Here is an 18778-nt window from a genome sequence, read left to right as displayed (position 1 = left end):
AAAATACCATGGCTTGGGTCAGGCGCACCTGAAGATCTAAAGATTAGGCCACCAAAATGAGCAATAGAATGGCCCAATGAAAAAAGTTGCGTCCAAGGAAGGAGCCTTGGGTAAGACGCACTCTCAGCCCAGTTTGTAAGCCGCTAGTTTGAGACTTCCTCAGAGAAGCAGACGGCCCCTTCCCTGCCACAGCCTGTCTGCTTCGGAAGACCCCGGAATCTAAGGGATCTGCTACTTTAAAAACAACGCCCAGCTTCATTTGCGGTCTCCTCCACCTTCTGTTTTTGCTGTGAGGATGAAGATCTTGGTGATGGTGGTGGTGGGGGAAGGCGTGGAGAAGATGACTGGCACGTTGCTTTAGTTCTGCAAACCAGCCTGTATTTGGGTGCCGTTGAAGGGCTTTTGTGGGGGTGAGGGCATGACAGTTTAGTTTTCAGACACACCAGAGGGTTCTCACTTTCTTTGTTGCCTTCGTCAAGATACTTCCTTCTATGACATTTCCTGCCTGGAAATCTTTGAACCATATTCTTTCTGCAGGTCATGTGCTGTGCTCTAAGAAGGCCTATTCTTTCAGTGCCTTCTATTCATCTAGATCTGTGCTCAACTAAGAAGAGGTGGAACGGGCTCATTGAATCCCTCGGGAAGAGGACATCCTCACACTTTACTGTCCTTTCCTGGGGAGACCCAGAGCCGAATTAGTGATATGGGGAGGGGTGTCTTAGGCCTACAGTGACCTCTGAGACGTCATTCCGTCCCTATGCCATTGTACAAGAGTCCCTGGGTGGTGCAAGTGGTTAAGGCTGCTAACCCAAAGGCTGGAGGTTCAAGTCCACCCAGAGGTGCCTCAGAAGAAAGGCCTGGTGATCTACTTCTGAAAAAGCAGTCATTGAAAACACTATGGACACTGTTGTACTCTGAAACCCGTGGCGTCACCATGAGCTGTTTGCCAGGCTTGATGGCAAAGGGTAAGGTAAGGCACGCCATTGTACAGGGCCACCAGTCAGTGAGAATCTGGCCTAGATTTAAAGAACTCAGGAAAAAATATCCTAAATTTCTCTCAGCAAACAGGCGCTATTGCCTAAACACCTGTTAGTCAGTTGCCCTCTGACCGCTAGATCTGAGCACGTTGTTGTGAGTAAGCAATCATCACTGTGGCCAATGTTAAGAGATGTCAGTTAAGCTATATTTTGTATCTGGGTCAAGGTGAAAAAAACTGTTTTTCTGTTAAAAGGTTTCTTACAAGTAAATCATGAAGACATATTCTTTGACATTAAGTGAAAATGTTAAGTTGGTTGCTGATGATTGGATTTGGGGAAATTCCCCCAGGGTTTATGAAATCACCTTGTCTACTGCTTTGCTTTTTAATGGGCACACCTACTCTTATCTTGGACTGTACTGTCTCATTTTCCATTGTGGTAACTTGCTGTTTCTGTGTTCTCCAAACTAGAGTTGGAGAACAGGGCTGTGATTTCTCTTCAGCATGATTTCTTTCCCCTTGTCTCTGTGTGAAAATGGATTCACTGAGGGGGAAATACATCCATGTTCCACTTTCTAAAGTAATGGCTTATGGCTTTTGAATGTGTTGGAGGCAAGACGAGAGGAAGCCATGCCCAGAATCCAGTAGTGGCCTCTTTTTGTCGTGTGCTTTGGCCTGACTATGGCATGGCCTCTGTTGACAGAATGCCTGGACACAGCAGGATACATCTAGAGAAACTTCTGTAAGGTGGTACTGTGCTCCTGGGTACCTTTACTGGGGAAATGGTTATTCACTCTTCCTGCTCTCCATTAAAGGAAGTGACCTCCTTTCTTCCACTGTAGCCTTGAATGCTCAGTATGATGATATGTTATGATACTTGGGCAGGTCAAGGCTGGGCATCATGTCTTATTTACTTCATGGGACTTAAAAAAAAAAACAACAAAAAACCAAACCCACTGCCGTTGATTCCGACTCACAGCAACCCTATAGGACAGAGTAGAACTGTCCCATAGAGTTTCCAAGAGGTGCCTGGTGGATTTGCGCTTCTGACCTTTTGTCAGCAGCCATAGCTCTTAACCACTACCCCACCAGAGTTTCTGTATATACATATGGTGGGATAGTGGCATAGAGAGAGAGAGACAGAGAGAGATCAAGGAAATGGCTCATGCAGTTGTAGAGGCTGGAGGCTCCTTCCGACTCATGTAGCTGCAGGGGCTGGCAAATCCAAGATCCAAACTATGGAGGCTGACGAATCCCAGGATTGGCAGGCAAGCTGCTAGCTCAAGCCCAAAGAACTGCAGGTCAGATGAACAAGAGCCAGCTGCAGGACCTGGAATAAGCAAAAGCCAGAAAGCCACACCAGAAAGTCCACCTATATTGGATGCAGGCCACACCCCCAAGGAAATTCCCTTTCCACTGATTGGCTACTCACAGCAGATCCCACCATGGAGGTGATCACACCGTATCAGATCTCATCATGGAATTGATTACATCATTTTACGACTGCCAAACTACATCATAGCTGCCAAATCACTGAGAATCATAGCCCAGCCAAGTTGACACACAATCTTAACCAACACAGTGCCTCAGTTTCCTCACTGGGGTTAATACTGGTATTGACTTCATGGGGCCATTGTAAGGACTAAATGAGTTCATGTAAGTAAAGTACTTAGAGTAGAGCCTGGTGGAGTAAGCACCATGTAAGTGAGGGCTTTTAGCTATTATTTTACACTGGTGCTGCTTCTGGAGTGGTTGTTTGGCTAAGCCATTGATCTTAATTCAGCTTTTGTTGTGTGACTTTGAACTTTATTGTAAAAAAAAAAAAAAAAAAAAGGAGAGAAAATATAATTGACCTATTTCACCATTAGATCAAATGGAAACCATTTGCTCATGTATGCTCCAGGGTTCCCAGTTATTAGTGGACTCGTACTGGCATGACTAACTTTATGTGAGTTTCTAGGTATTTAGGCAATTGGAAATGGTGAGGTTTGTGTAAAGAGTTCTGGAAGAAACTGGATGTAAACATTGGTACCATAGACTGTTTACCCTGCGAAGGGTTCTATGAGGGAAACCTATAATAGATTTAGAAGATTATTGGTTAAAACACCTCTAGTTCTTATGATTATGAAAAATGAGCAAGTATGGTAGTTATGTCAGTTTGATTACTCCTTGCAATTATCTGAAAGCAGCACACCTTGTCAAAAGAAAATCAGTGGGATAACCAAATGAAGCAAAGGGATGGGCAGGGGTTTGCTTGATGTTTTTGACCAAGATGAATGCTGTACAGCAAGTCTGACTGGGACACATCCAGCAAGATGTGCAAGAGAAACCCCACAAGGCTGCACCTGCTCTCACTTGGAATGTCCTTCCATGGTTGGAAGCATTCTCAGGTGCAACGCCTGCAGATGTTTTCGGAAACTCTGCCTCCTCCACTAAGGCCTTAAATGGCCACATGGCAATAATTCTGCATCAAAATCTCTGTGAATTGGGTTTGGAGACCTGCATTTTTAACACCCAGGTGAGTATTAGTGGGGTGGAGTGAGGGGTTAGTGCAGACTCAGCGTGGTGATCAGGGGAAGGGCTATGGAAACCCCTGGTTTGTACAATGTGTGTAATGGGCTATAGCTCATAGTAATTGTGCTGTAGACTCATTCTTGGTAAGACAAAGTAATTTGTTTTTCTAGAAATGGGAACGGGCTTGCCCTGAGTCATACCCTTGCTAAACTGCTTTCGTTAGCAATGGTTCACATTTTCTAGATAATCTTATAAATGTAGGCTTTTCTCAAACACGTCTTTCTTCATGTGGCCTGTGACCAAAATTATGGCCCAGTGTCTTTGTCACTAATGCTATGCCAGCTGATAAACCCAGAAGGATTTCAGGTGGAAATTTCACAATTATTAAAAAAAGATATTATTGATGACACGGAAGAGAAAGATTTAAATGATAGATACTATTTATTGTGTTACAACTAGCCACATGCACCTTGCTGAGGCTTTACATAGCCTATCTGCAATCTTTATAAGAGCACTGCAAAGTCGATAGTGTTATGTACATTGTGCAGATAAGAACGATAGAACTCAGAGAGGGTACATTCATTTTGTGGTGAACTTCAGAGTAAAAAGTAATCCTGACATGCCAATAGTAGGTTTTGTTCTGCCTCTGGTAGTGAAGATAGCTTGTACTAATTTTCTCCCGTATCTTATCTTGGCTTCTGCTTTGGGCCTGGCATGTTTAAAACTATGTCAGGGAGTGTAGGGTGTGGCAATGGAGCAAACAGTGCTAATTGGCCAATGTGAGGACTCAAGTTGTACATTTGGCCATGTTGGCATCTTGACCTTGATGAGGTAGAGTAATACTGTGAGTCATTACTCATCGCTCCTTCCCCTGTGTTCCTATTGCTCCATACCCTTCTCCCACTTTTGGAAGTTCAGCGTTCATTGCCACAGAGGAGAGGAATACAGCCGAAGAGGGAAATTGAATCTTAGCTTTTGAATTTCAAAAGAAGAACTCAAGTATGAACAATACTAGGTCAGAGCCAATTGTTTCCCCTGTTGCCCTGAGAATGAATAAAGGATCTAGAGGATTGGGAAGGGGAAAAAGAGAGTCTGGACCCTGTTCTGTCCCCGAGAAGGTGACTGGGGGTCTGCCTTCACTCACATGCCTATGGCCAGTCCTGAGTCCCCAGCTGAGTAGGTGGATGGCAGATCCCTACAGAAACCCCAGATATGTTTGAGAACTCCTAGAAAGCAGAAACTGCTTGTCACTCCTGCAATTTCCTGAGTAGGTCCAGGGAAAGTAAACTGTTTTCTTCAGATGTTTAGGTAGATAGTCCTGAAGCAGCCTCCTCAGAGGTTCCCTGATGTGTTCTGTCTCGCCTCAGTGTAATATAAGAAACAACACAAAACAGCACAGAATGGTTACCCTTGTAGTCAGGGACAGGGACAAGGATGATATAGTGGTAAATTGCATGAACTGACACGAGAAGATCAGATGGAATGATAACATTTTTGTGGATACCACGTTGATAGATGACAGTGACCAAGAGCCAAAGGCACCAATGCATGACCTTCTTCTCCCTTCCCCCATTGTCTTGGTACTAAGCACTCCAGAACTGTGATGCAATCTTGTAAAGGAGGAAATGAGACTCTGGAATAAAATACCATGACAATAATAATAATAAAAGTAGACTTATGTTTCTTATACATTCAAATCTGTAGCCCAAGATTGTAGCCAGTGTATGAGTTAGCCAATGATGGGTTTGCTTTCGTAGTAGCAGTGGGAATGAGAGTTCTCAGTAGCAGTAAGGATTTTAGGGATACTTTAGTTACCAATGGGAACCCTGGTGGGGCAGTGGTTAAAGCACTCAGTTGCTAACTGAAAGGCCAGGAGTTCAAACCCACCAGCCACTCCACGGGAAAAAGATGGACAGTTGGCTTCCTTAAAAGTTACAGCCTTGGAAACCTTATGGGGCAGTTCGACAGGGTTGCTATGAGTTGGAATTGAATCGACTTGATGGCGGTGGGTTTGGTTTGGTTGCGTTTGAGTTTAGTTACCAGGCTGCAGATCATGGAAAGAGTCATGGGCTGGGAGTTAAGACATCTGATGTTTCCCTTCTCACTCTGACCTTCACTCAACGCATGGCCCCAGACATTGGTTCACCTCTCTGGACCTCAGTTTTCTCATTTGCAAATTAGTATTGGGCTAAATTATCTCTAATGTCCCTTAGAGTTCCAATTTTGTAAGACCATAAAGTTAAAAATCAGATCCTAAATTCATTTCAGATCGGGGGAAGGAAAACACCACATGAGCCCCCGTCCCTTTTTATATTATCAACGAGTCACAATCTCTTGATTTATATCCTATTCCATGCTTACTTTTTATGCAGCCCTATAAGCAGTAACTTCAAGTATGTGTATAAGGTTACTTTGCCTCATTCCTTCCTATTTCCTACTGTGGCATTTCTCCTAGGCTACTGCTGAGGAGTTCTTGATATTTGTGTTGATCCTTGATTCTCCAGTATTCTGCATTTGGTCTTAAAACAGGCACAAGCTTTATCATGTGCTGACCTACTAATGTGAAGAAATCTCCAAGGTCAGTGATGTTGAGAAAGGAAACCCCAGGAAGATCATAGCATTCTTGACCCTGTTGACAGTCATTAAGTATGTGGCCTTACTGATGTGGAAACTTGTCCTTGGTTGTAAGTTTTAAAAGATCCAGGAAGACTGAAACAGAGTGTTTGACATATATTGTCTTAGTTATCTAGTACTGCTATAACAGAAATACCACAAACGGGTGGCTTTAACAAATAGAAATTTATTTTCTCACAGTTTAGGAGGCTAGAAGTCTGAATTCAGGGTGCCAGCTCCAGAGGAAGACTTTCTCTCTCTGTCGGCTCTGGAGGAAGATCTTTGTCTCTTTGAGCTTCTGTTTCAGTTCTGACTCTGACCTTCATTCAAAGCATGGTCCCGTCCATTGGTTAATTGCTTCTGCTCCTGAGCAGTCTTCATGTGGCTTGGCATCTCTCTTCCCCTACCTCTGCTTCTTTCGCCTGTTTAATCTTTTCATATCTCAAAAGAGATTGATTTAAGACACACCTTACACTAATCTGGTCTCATTAACATAAGAAAGACAGCCCACTCTCAAATGGGATTATAACCACAGTCATAGAGGTTAGAATTTACAATACATATTTTTTGGGGACACAATTCAGTCTATAACATACAAAAATTCATGTTATTGCAACATGCAAAACACATCACCCCATCATAAACCCATTGCCACTGAGTCAATTCTGACTCATAGCAACCCTGTATCATCATCATATCGTTCTAAAAGTCTTAACTCCAAGTCCAAAATCTTATCTTCTGAAGGACCTAAATCAAATATGGGTGAGACTTTAGGTGTATTTCATCCTGGGCAAAATTCCAATTCATCTGTGAACCCGTGAAATCTAAACTACAAGTTATCTGTTTCCAAAGTAGAATGGATAAAGAGGCACAAGGTAGACATTTCCCTTACAAACGGGATAAATTGGAGGGAAAGAAGGTATAAATGGGCACCAAGCAAGTCCAAAACCCAGCAGAACAATTTGCATTAGCTCTTAAGGCTTGAAAATAATCCTGTTTTCTGAGACCATCTGGGCACTGGCCCTGCCCTCCAGACTCTGGGTGTTGGCTATGCCCTCTGGATTCTGGGTGGAGGCCTTTCAGCCCTGGGCTTTAGCTCTGCCTTCCATTCCCACAAGGACAGCAACTCTACTCCTTTGGCTTTGGGTGGCTCCATTCTCCAATCCATCTGAGTTGCAACCCCACCTCCTGGGGCCTGGTAGTCCCCATTCTTCTGTCCCTTGGGCATGGCTGCGCCGCCCCCTCATCTTCGGGCAGTGGTCTCATCCTCTTGGCCAAACTAAAAGGCAGCCCCACACTCAGGAATTGAGTTGGTGAAGGTCTGACTCTTCAAAACCTAGGGGGCCATGGCTCTCCTCCTTGACACCCCAGAGGCTGTGGCCCCACCCTTTGGGACCAAGGCAGCTCTGCTTCCTGTGCTCCTTCTGACAGTTCTGCTGATCTCTGAGCTGCTCCAGGGATGGTCCTTTTCTTTTCTTGGAGGACGACAGATGTAGCTCCTTTGACCTGTTTCCTGCCTGTAGAATCCCAAGAGGCAGACAGTGTTCTTTCCTTTCGTTCTTTCTTTGTCCCCTTCAGTCTAAGCTGATGGATTTTCTGCTGTGACAGATTGTTAGATCCACTAGTCAGAGGCTTAATTTCTTTAACAAAAGTTTGTGCAGGCACATCCTTGATGAACATTATAGGACGCGTGTCCTTAGTTTATAGAACAGAATTTTCCAAATCTTTAAGTTTTGTTTTTATTTTACACAGCTCATTTTACTATAAGCGAAAAGAAGAAATCACACGGCTTAGAAATATTCTCAGCTAGATATCCATGTTCTTCACTTACAAATTCTACCTTACACCCAACATTTTAACATAATTCAGACAAGTTCTTTGCCAGTGTATAAAAAGCATTGCCCTTCCTCCACTGTCCAATCACATGCTCATCATTTTCTTTTAAAGCCTCCCCAGAAGCACATTTAATGTCCACATTTCTAGCAACATTCTGTTACTTATGCCATAAGTATTCTCTAAGATGAGAGAGATTCCTCTATAGCTCTCCTCACTTCCTTCTGAGCTCTCACCAGAATTGCCTTTGATGTCTGTAATTCTACCAACAGTCTCTTCAAGGCAATCTAGGCTTTTACTATTAAACCCAGTGCCATCGAGTCGATTCTGACTCATAGAGACCCTATCAAACGACACCCTAAAACTCTTTAAGCTCCACTCATTACCCAAATTCAAGAGCACTTCCACATTGCAGGTATTCGATAGAGCAGCACCCCACTCCTGGTCACAAAATTTTGTCTTAGTTATCTAGTGCTGCTATAACAGAAATACCACAAATGTGTGGTTTTTAACAAACAAAAATTTATTTTGTCACAGTTTAGGAGGCTACAAGTCCAAATTCAGGGTGCTGGCTCTAGGGAAAGTCTTTCTCACTCTGATGGCCCTGCAGGAAAGTCCTTGTCTCTTTGAGCTTCTGCTTCTAAGCAGTCTTCATATGGCTGGGCATCTCTCGTTCCTCATCTCTGCTACTTTCACTGGCTTGTTTAATCTCTTTTATATCTCAAAAGAGATTGACTTAAGACTCACCCTACACTAATCCTGTCTCATTAACATAACAAAAAAGACAACCCCCTCTCAAGTGGGGTTATAACCACAAGCATAGAGGTTAGAATTACAACACATATTTTTGGGAGGCACAATTCAATCCATAACATGTATTTTATCCCCTAATAAGAAAGAATATCTAATAAGATGACACAACTCATGATACTTTTATATTTCACTAATATCCTAATTGTTGAATAAATACATTTATTTAGCTCCGATGAATGAATAAAGATGAAAAGAGAAAGTTATATCTACATATTGTGAGCATTGTTCTAAACCTATATCAAACACATCATGATCAGTATTTTAAGAGTTCAGTGATATAATAAGTGACTTTGCAGCAATAACAGTACTTTTTCTTGTGGTTGTGACAGCCATCTGCCCTGCCCAAGGCAGTGTTAGGTGTCTTCTTCTGTGCTGTTTCTGAGTCCTCAGCTTACTTCTTGTATAGTATTTCTCATACTTCCCCATTATTTCTGTTAACCTGTCTACTCTGCTCACCAGATTGTGAGCTTCTTTAAGACAGAGATTATGTGTTACTCATTATTGTAATACTAGTGCCTAACAGAAGGCTGGCTGGATGAATGACTGGATGGAAGATGGATGCAGAGCAGAGATGGTGAGACAGTGAATAGAAGTATGAGCAGAGAATGAGTGGCCATTATTTGGCACAATTAATCAATATCAAGTAATACATGAAGTTAAACTGACGCAAGTGAGATCTTTGACAGGTTGCAGACAATCTATAGAGTTAAAGTACTGCTAATAGCTACACTCATTGATTGTCATGCAAATTTTAAAGAAGGTGAAGACAGTTCATTATGGAAACACCACACTCATCCATGATGATGTAAGACATTTGTCCAGTTACCATTGTGGCCAATGAAACTACTCGGAAAGTCAGATTTGGTTCACATAAAATAGATGACCAATTATAAGAAAGATGTCTAGTTTGAAACTTTGCTGTACTTGTTTCAAAAATATCAAATTTATTACCTTATAGCAGTGGTTCTCAAAGTTGTTTATACCTTAGAATCACCTGATGCTCAGGGCACACTCTTTATCAATTGCACCAGAATCTCGGGGGTAGAGGGTTAGAGGGGTGGAGTGAGATTCAGGCAGCTGTAAAAACTCCCCAGGTGATTCCGATGTGTAGCCAAGGTTGAGAACTAGGGCATTATAATAACATCCTACGTGGACTACAACACATATGAAGAAACTGTTATTGTTAGTTGTCTTCAAGTCAGTCCTCGAGGTGTGATTACCTCACACACGACAGGATCAGATGATTGTGATCCAAGGGTTTTCATTGGCTGATTTTCTGAAGTAGATTGCCAGGCCTTTCTTCTTAATCTTCTTCAGTCTGGAAGCTTTGCTGGAACATGTTCAGCATCATGGCAACACACAGGCCTCCACTGGTGGATGGGCAGTAGTTGCACATGAGGTCCATTGGCTGTGAAATGAACCCAGGTTTCTTGCATAAAAGGCAGGAATTCTACCATTGAACCACCACTGCCCGTAAAAGGATAATACCCAAACAACTAGATGCTATGAATTGCAAGAAGGAATTGTCCCAAATATAGTAAGAACTTAGTTTGGAGCTTTAAAATCAAATGTGTCTGGTTGCCTCCTCTACCATGAGACCAGAAGAACTGGAGGGCGCCTGGCTGTAATTGCTGAATGTTTTGATCAAGGATTCCATAGAAGAATCCTGATCAAAAGGGGGGAAATATGAAATAGAATTTAAAATTCTCAATGGAATCTAGACTTTCTGGAGCCATTGAAGCTGGATAAGATCCCAAAATTATTGCCCTGAAATCATCTTTAAACTTTAAACCAAAACTATCACCTGAAGTCTTCTTTGAACCAAAATATAGCTTATTTTAATTATTAAAGTATGTTTGCTTTGAGCATTGTGCTCTTTTAAAGAATTATCTATTGGAGATCAAATTGACAACAGCAACTGAAAAGGTTAGATGAGAGACTTAGGGGACAGTGAGTTTAAGAGGATGGTGGTGGAATAATGTGGAAAAGAATAATGAGAATTGTAGTACAACCTGAAGAATAATATCAATGTCACTGAATTGTACGTGTGGAAATTGTTGAGATGGTATATCTTTGGCTATGTATACTTTCTCAAAAAAAAAAAAAAATCAAACAAAAAAATGGATGCTTTAAAAAAGTATCTTTAATAACAATGTCAAAAAATTAATTTAACAACCCATACGTATTAAAAATAGAGTGAAAAATGTCCTAGAAGTCAATTTTATCAGTTTGGATATATTATACCTGAAACCATTGTTTTACACTCAGCTTCACTGGATTCCATACCCTACATGAGTGTTCTCCGTGTTCGGGAAGGTGAAGACTTGTACGGCCCAATACAGATCTGGGCCTAATCGGGAGATGAGATGGCTGCTAGGCTCAGCTGCCACTCATTTTGGAAGTCACCATCTCAAATGCCACAGGCGCAGCAGGCCAAATCTTTTAATACCACTTCCACCCCTGGGAATGAAATTCATTGTCTGCACAAAGGGATTCATAAACCCTGGGCCCTGCCTTCCAAACAGCAGTATGATTTCACCAGAGTGATAAATTACTCCTATCAAAACAGACATCAAGGCTCCCAGGGAAATAATGGGTTCCAAAGGTACAAAGTGTAATGTCTTAAGCACTTACCAACAGGAGACTAGAGGTAAAAAATGGGGTCTTGGGAAATCAGTGACTCTTTTTTTTTATTTTAAACCTCTTTCAACCTCTCAGATTGTAAGAGGGACAGAGGAGCAGATGAAAAGGATAACGCGATTAACTTTAAAACGAAAAAATATCCGTCAGAAATATGTCCCTGGAAGCATGTTTGAAGGTGTGGGAGAAAGGTTGGGGGATTGGAGAGGTTGGAGGAAAGGTGTGTGGGGTTATCTTTTATAGTGTCTCTCTGGTGAGATACTCTGCGGTGGGGAAGCTGGCTGTCAGTGTGAGGTGATTTACTGAGGGCTGAGAGGCACTCCCTGCTTGAGAACCTCTTCCTGCCTGACCCGCCCTAATTACCTACAATTCTCACATTGCTGTGGGTGAAGTCAGTCACACAGGCCCCAGTGCAAACACGAATGTTATCTGGACAGAAGATGCATTCTACCATTCCCAGCTACTAACAATTTATCTTCAATCGTTTCTCCCAAGAGCAAACTGGCTTCTTAAATTGGCCTGGAAGTACATGGGAAGAATGAAACTCAGTTCTGGTCACGTCTCTCCCAATTTCCTAACACATTATTTTGCCCAGACCTTAAGCCTTGCCATGCTAAAACGACAGTCTCTTCCCCAACTTGGTGCATTTCCAGTTCTGAAGAGCCCCTGATGGCACAGATGCTTAAGCACTGGATATAAACTGAAAGGTTGGGGGTTCGAACCCATCCACAGGCACCTTGGAAGACAGGCCTGGTGATCTGCTTCCCAAAGGCCACAGCCTTGAAAACCCCATGGAGCAGTTCTACTTTGCATCCATGGGGTTCACCATGAGTCAGTAACAATGAAACATCCCTGGTACCTCAGGATGGAAATCTTTTGGGTTCATTTTCCTCCCCAGGAAGCTTTCCTAACATCCCCAGGAGCATTAACTGTGGTTTTCCTAGCTCTTTGTCCTCAAACACTATCCTAGCTGGTAGTCATTTGAGTCCGCAGGTTACTCACATTCACATATTCATATTCAAAAATACTTTTTGAGTCCCTACTATAGCAGGGCACTATGCATGTACCTGGGGTAGGAGGGGAATGGACCAGCACAGCTCTAGTCCCTGGAGATACCCAGATAAATATGCTTTGTGTTGAATTCCAGTTATACCAGTGGAGCCACAGGGAACCCTGGGTTCAGGTGCTTGAGAGAAGTCAGCACTCTTTTTTTTTTTCTGAAAGTTTCTCCCTGGGTGGTGCAAACAGTTAACCACTTGGCTGCTAACCCAAAGCTTGACGGTATGAGTCTACCCAGAAGCTCCTAGAAAGAGAGGCCTGGTGATCTACTTCTGAAAAATCAGTCATTGAAAACCCTATGGAGAACAGTTCTACTCGGACACTCACGGGCTTGTCATGACTTGGAATCAACTCGACAACCGTTGATCAAGTTTCTTCTAATTCTGCGATTCTGTAGGTTATAGTTATTTGAAACAGGTATGTTTGTTTATAAATATAAGTTTGTTTCTTTATTAAAGTAAGATGCTTTCATTGTAGAAAGTTTATACATACAGAGAATCAAAAATAAACTTGTAATTCTACCACTCAGAGAGAATCACCATTAACATTTGGCTTCAATGATGAGTCTTTTATTTTGGATATATTCTTTTTAACAAAGTCAAGAACAGCTTACTCCCCCCCCTCCCTTACTCCCATAGGTATTTTATTCTTTTCATTAGTGTATCTTCATCTTCAACGTGATTGCAATAGTTGATTATTTCGTTATTATTGTTGTTATTAAGTAGCATTTATGGAGTATTTACAACCTGCTTAGGCACTGTGCCAAGCATTTGATATACATTAGGTCCTGTAAACCCTTAATGACCAGATGAGGTAGGGTGCTGATATTTCTATTTTACAAATGAGGAATTTGAGACTGACAGAGCTTAAGCAGTTCGCTGAGGATCATACCCATTGTCAATGGTTGACCCCTCGGTTGAACCCAGGTGTCGGATTCCACAGATAGCCCGAGGGTGCACATCCTTTCCATACCTAAACTGTAATGCCTGGAACCAACCCCCTCATTGTGGACCATTTAGATTGCTTCCAGTGATTCACCATTATAAACAATACCCCGATTAAAATTCTTGTAGCTAATATTTTGTATACCATTGATTGTTATTTTCTTTAGATAAATCCTCAGATGTAGAGAATTGCAAAGAGCCCTGATGGCTGCAGTGGTTAAGAGCTCAGCTGCTAACTGAAAGACCGGCGGTTTGAACCCACCAGCCATTCCACGGGAGAAAGATGTGGCAGTCTGCTTTCATAAAGATCGCAGCCTTGGAAACCCTATGGAGCAGTTCTGCCCTATCCTAGAGGGTCGCTATGAGTCTTCAGAATCAACTTGATGGCACATAATGACAACAGAATTGCAAAGTCAAAAGATGTGTTAACTTTTGAGTGTATTTTGCCAGATTGTTCTTCCCCAACACCAGAGGTTATACCAGTTGATACGCCCTTTTGTGGTATGTAAAAGTGCCTCAAACCCCAGCAATGAGCAGACAGGGGGCAAGGAATGACACAGCACTGGGGAAAGGAAGAAAGATCAGACACCCCTAAATGAGAGACAGGGGTGCTGTGTGAGAAGGAGGGTGCTCACCCCACCGCTGCAGGCTGCCAGTTCTGCTGAGTACCAAGAACTCTTGCTTTCCAGGAGGGGGAAAGGGCAACCTTACAGGTTATGCATTTTACCCCATTACAGTACCTAAATGTTAAGCAAATGCTAACTTTTATTTGCCTTGAATTAAAAAACAACATCCCTTCTTGTCCTTCTCTGTTATAGCCAAGCCCGCTGCTTCTGCCAAGTTTCTCCTTCTAGAAATATTAGATGAAATTTCACTGCCGTCAAATGAGACCTTTATTCTTCCACCTGCACGTTATGGCTCTAATAAACACATTATCAGCTCATGAAAATGATGGCAAACAGGTGACTGAAGGATTTGATAAGTCAGCAGCAAAGATTAACAGTTCTTTTCAGAGAAAGCTGTGAGAGGTTCCCCTATTTAAAACAATTGTGGCATGCGAATTTACAGCACTTAAATCATTATTGGCAATTAGTACTTGTCAAAAAGGTTGCAGCTGGCTTCAATTACAGGTAAGATTTTTATAATTTGAATTTAGTAGTGCGTCTGATAAGCAGCAATTGGAAGAACACACGCAGGAAGATTTTCAATCTGAGAAAAACTTCAAGGCGTTTCAAGACTCAGGAATTCATGATTTCAGCCATGCTTTGTCAGTGGCATCTATTATTAAGCTTCTAGAAAAAATTCCATAGACTACATTCTTCAGCTAATTTCTTCCTTAACAGAAAGATTAGCAATGATCAAAAAATTGGTTTTTAAATTACAAAAGTCCTACATGAGCATGGTTAAAAAAAAAAATTCAAGTCGTACAGAAGGATTCAAAACAAAAACTAAGCCTCTCTCTAAACATCTCCTTATCCTTCATTCCCATGCCTGAAGATAATCATTTTTGCTTTTAATCCTTCTAGGAATTATCACCATAACATCACCTAGAATTATTTTTGCCACTATGTTCTCAATCAGTCTACTTTGGACAGTGTGTTTTAACAACCCTTTCCTAGGCAAGATTTACTAGGAATTTTGTGCCATTATATACTCTTCCATCTTTCTTTCCCATGTTGGTTTTTGTTGATTATATATTTTTACAGTTTTTCTGTAGCTTCTAAACTTCAGGTAAACCAAAAACCAAACCTGATGCTGTCCGGTCAATTCCGACTCATAGTCACCCTATAAGACAGATACAGGGTTTCCAAGGAGCAGTTAGTGGATTTGAACTGCCGACCTTTTGGTTAACAGCCAAGCTCTTAACCACTGTGCCACCAGGGCTCTGACTTTAAGTAATATGCTTCTTTATTTCTTGACCCATCCACTTTTGCCATTATGTGCTGATTCTCCATTAAGAAAGATGAGAAAATTGGTGCCTTTGTAATTCCCACTTTGGAAACCCTGGTGGAGTAGTGGTTAAGAGCTACGGCTGCTAACCAAAAGGCCAGCAGTTTGAATCCACCAGGCTCTCCTTGGAAACCCTATGGGGCAGTTCTACTCTGTTCTGTAGGGTCACTATGAGTCGGAATCATTTGACGGCAACGGGTTTGGTTTGGTTTTGGTTTTCTTCTCACTTTGGTCAGCAATGCCATTATTTTTATATTGCCAGTAGTTAAAACATTCATGTGTTCTCTAATGAATTTTGTAATTTAAAAATTAAATTTCCTATAAGTTCTATAATTAAGTTTTCTATGCTTTTAAGGATTAATTCTGAAATAAAAAATTAGCGTTTACATTATGGTTATCTAATAATTTTAACTGCCAAACAAATAGGCAAGGAAATGTAATTTTGGGGAAAATACGCAGAGCAATATTTTAACATATAACTCACTAAACTATAGCTATAAAGGATAAACTTCCAACGGTCAAGATTAATTGCATTTTTTTTCCTTAACCTCCCTCCATTGCTCAAAATTAGGCCACCATTAAATTTATTTCACATTCAGGCCGTGAGTTTCTTATATCGCCCTCTCTCTCCCACTCCCTGGAGTTCTTTTTAGTTTTCTGTTTTTGTTTTTGTAACCATTGACATAAGGGACATATGCCTTCATCATGTCTTTAGGACCTCCCGGGTTCTTAATCATACAGTACATGTAATTGGGTTTGTTTCTGTCTTGAAGATTGTGATGGTTAAGGTTGTGTGTCAGCTTGGCTGGGCCATGATTCTCAGTGGTTTGGCAGTTATGATGTGGTTTGGCAGTTATGATATAGTTTGGCAGTTATATGTAGTTTGGCAGTTATGTAATGATGTAATCACTTCCATGATGAGATCTGATATAATGTAATTAAATCCATGGTGTGATTTGCTGTGAGTAGCCAGTCAGTTGAAAGGGAGTCTTCCTGGGGGTGTGGTCTACATCCAACATAAGTGGACTTTCTGGCAAAGCTTGCTGGCTTTTGCTCTGCTCTGAATCCTGTATTCAGCTGGTCATTATCTGACCTCTGGTTCTTGAGAATTGAGCCAGCAACCTGCCATCTTACCTGCTGATCTTGGATTCATCAGCCTCCACAGCCTGTGAACAAGCCATTTGCCATTTGACCTGATGTTCTTGAGTTCATCAGCTTCTGCAGCTCTGTGCGTCAGGAGGTGCCTCCAGCCTGGCGCCTGACCCACAGATTTGGGACTTTCCGTCCTCTACAGCTGTGTGAATCATTTCCTTGATGTAAATCTCCTCCCACCCCATATATATAATATGTGCTTCACTGGTTTTGCTTCTGTATAGAATCCAGCCTAAGACAAAGTATATACTGCTGTACATTTTTTGCAGAAATGGAAGTAAAATATTCTGAATCCTACAACTCTTAAAGTACCTTTTTTTCTTACCATTGGAATATAATTTTAATTTCAAAGTAACTTACCTTTAAAATATTGAATGCCTTAATATAGTTCTTAAAGTTTACGTTCTACCTCCCAGTATGGTGAGTAGTGTCTGGGGTCTTAAAATCTTGCAAGTGGCCATCTATGATAACAACTATTGGGCTCAGGGATGGATTACCCAATAAGCAAGGTATGTAGGGCTTACTTGTGTGTCATGGATTGAATTGTGTCCCCCCAAAATGTGTGTATCAACTTGATTAAGCCATGATTCCCAGTATTGTGTGGTTGTCCTCCATTTTGTGATTGTAATTTTATGTTGAAGGGATTAGGGTGGGATTGTAACACCACCCTTACTCAGGTCACCTCCCTGATCCAAGGTAAAGGGAGTTTCCCTGGGTTGGGGCCTGCACCACCTTCTATCTCTCAAAAGATAAAAGTAAAGGGAAGCAAGCACAGAGATGGGGACCTCATACCACCAAGAAAATGGCACAAGGAGCAGAGCATGTCTTTTGGACAAGGGGTCCCTGCGCCTGAGAAGCTCCTCTACTAGTGGAAGATTGAGGACAAGGACCTTTCTCCAGGGCAGATGGAGAGAGAAAGCCTTCCCCTGGAGCCGACACCCTGAATTTGTGCTTGTGACCTACTAGACTGTGAGAAAATAAATATCTCTTTGTTAAAGCCATCCATTTGTGGTATTTCTGTTATAGCAGCACTAGATGACTAAGACATTGTGCTTACTTACTAATATGTAGTGCACAATTTCACCTGTTTTTTACCACATCAAAGATGTGGTGAAACCCATGTGAAATTGTGTGCTACAGGCTAGTAAGTAAACACAAGCTGGCATGTACAATGCTTCCTGTAAGCTCTGCATACCTTCCTTACTGGTTAATCTGCCCCTGATTGAGCTCTGTTCATCTAGCACAAAAGAGAAAGAGGAAGCCCAAGAATCAGAGAAAGAACCAGACCCTGAGACCAGAAGAACTAGATAGTGCCCAGCTACCACTACTGAATGTTCTGGTCCTGAACCCTACTGTAGATGGGTCCTGATAGAAAGGGAGAAAAATGTGGAACAGAACTTCAAATTCTTAAAGAATTCAGATTTACTGGACCTATGGAGGCTGAAGGAGTCCCTGAGACTAGGGCTCTAAGTTACTCTTCAAACCTTGAATTGAAACTATCCTCTGAAGTCACATTTAAACTAACAGGTTAGCTCAAAAAGTAAAGATTGTCACCCTTGAGTATTGCATTCCTTACAAAAAATTATCCATATAAGACCAAAAGGTCGGCAGGGATATTTGAAAGCATAGATGAGAAGGTTGGGGAACAGGGAGTTTAGGTTAATGGGAGTAAAACAACTAGAAGAGAAAAAACAAGAATGTTGAACAAAGTGAAGACTGTAATCAATGTCATTGATCGTTATATCTAGAAATTGTGGAATGGGAGCAGGTTTTGCTGTATGTATTTTCACCCAAAATGCATTAAAATATTAATTGAAAAAAAATTGAATGCCTTACTCCTTTGTCTTTCAACATTACATTCTGTTAACTAGAAGTCTGATGCCAAATTAGCTCTTGTCCTTTGTAGGTAATTTTTGTTTCTCTAGAGGAATCTCTAGAGGGTTTTGTTTTATCCTTGGGTTTCTGAAATGTCAGCAGGATACAGCTGGATAGAAGTCTTTATTTTTCCCTTTCATTTGTACTGCTTGCTACTTGATATATCCTTTTTTATTTGAAGAATCAGTCTTCTTTTTAGCTTAGGGAATTTTCCCTTGTTTTTATTATTATTATTATTTTTGTCCTCTTAATTGTTCTTGCTTTTTGCTTACAGGCATAGATTTGATAGATTAGATGAATATTGGACCTTCTGAATCTTGCCTCTGTATGTTTTTAACTTTGCTTTCAAATTTTCCATCTTTTATCTTTTTTAGCCTGTGCTGTTGGACTTTTCCTTGGTTTATCATAC

The 18778-nt window shown here is 41.5% G+C and overlaps 1 long non-coding RNA gene across 2 annotated transcripts; it reads left to right on the top strand.

Moving 5' to 3' along the window:
- Positions 1–416: 416 nt before the first annotated feature.
- LOC126086474 (uncharacterized) lies at positions 417–18274 on the top strand. Of its 2 annotated transcripts, none has more exons than XR_007519535.1 (3): positions 417–970; positions 12614–12865; positions 13560–18274. It is a non-coding gene; the product is annotated as an uncharacterized LOC126086474 (long non-coding RNA). The 2 variants fall into 2 exon arrangements; XR_007519536.1 differs by having other exon boundaries at positions 417–3494.
- The last annotated feature ends 504 nt before the right edge of the window (positions 18275–18778 follow it).

The sequence above is a fragment of the Elephas maximus genome, chromosome 12 (assembly GCF_024166365.1).
Source record: "Elephas maximus indicus isolate mEleMax1 chromosome 12, mEleMax1 primary haplotype, whole genome shotgun sequence".
Taxonomy (NCBI): Eukaryota; Metazoa; Chordata; class Mammalia; order Proboscidea; family Elephantidae; genus Elephas; species Elephas maximus.
This window is presented reverse-complemented; position numbering and strand designations above follow the sequence as displayed.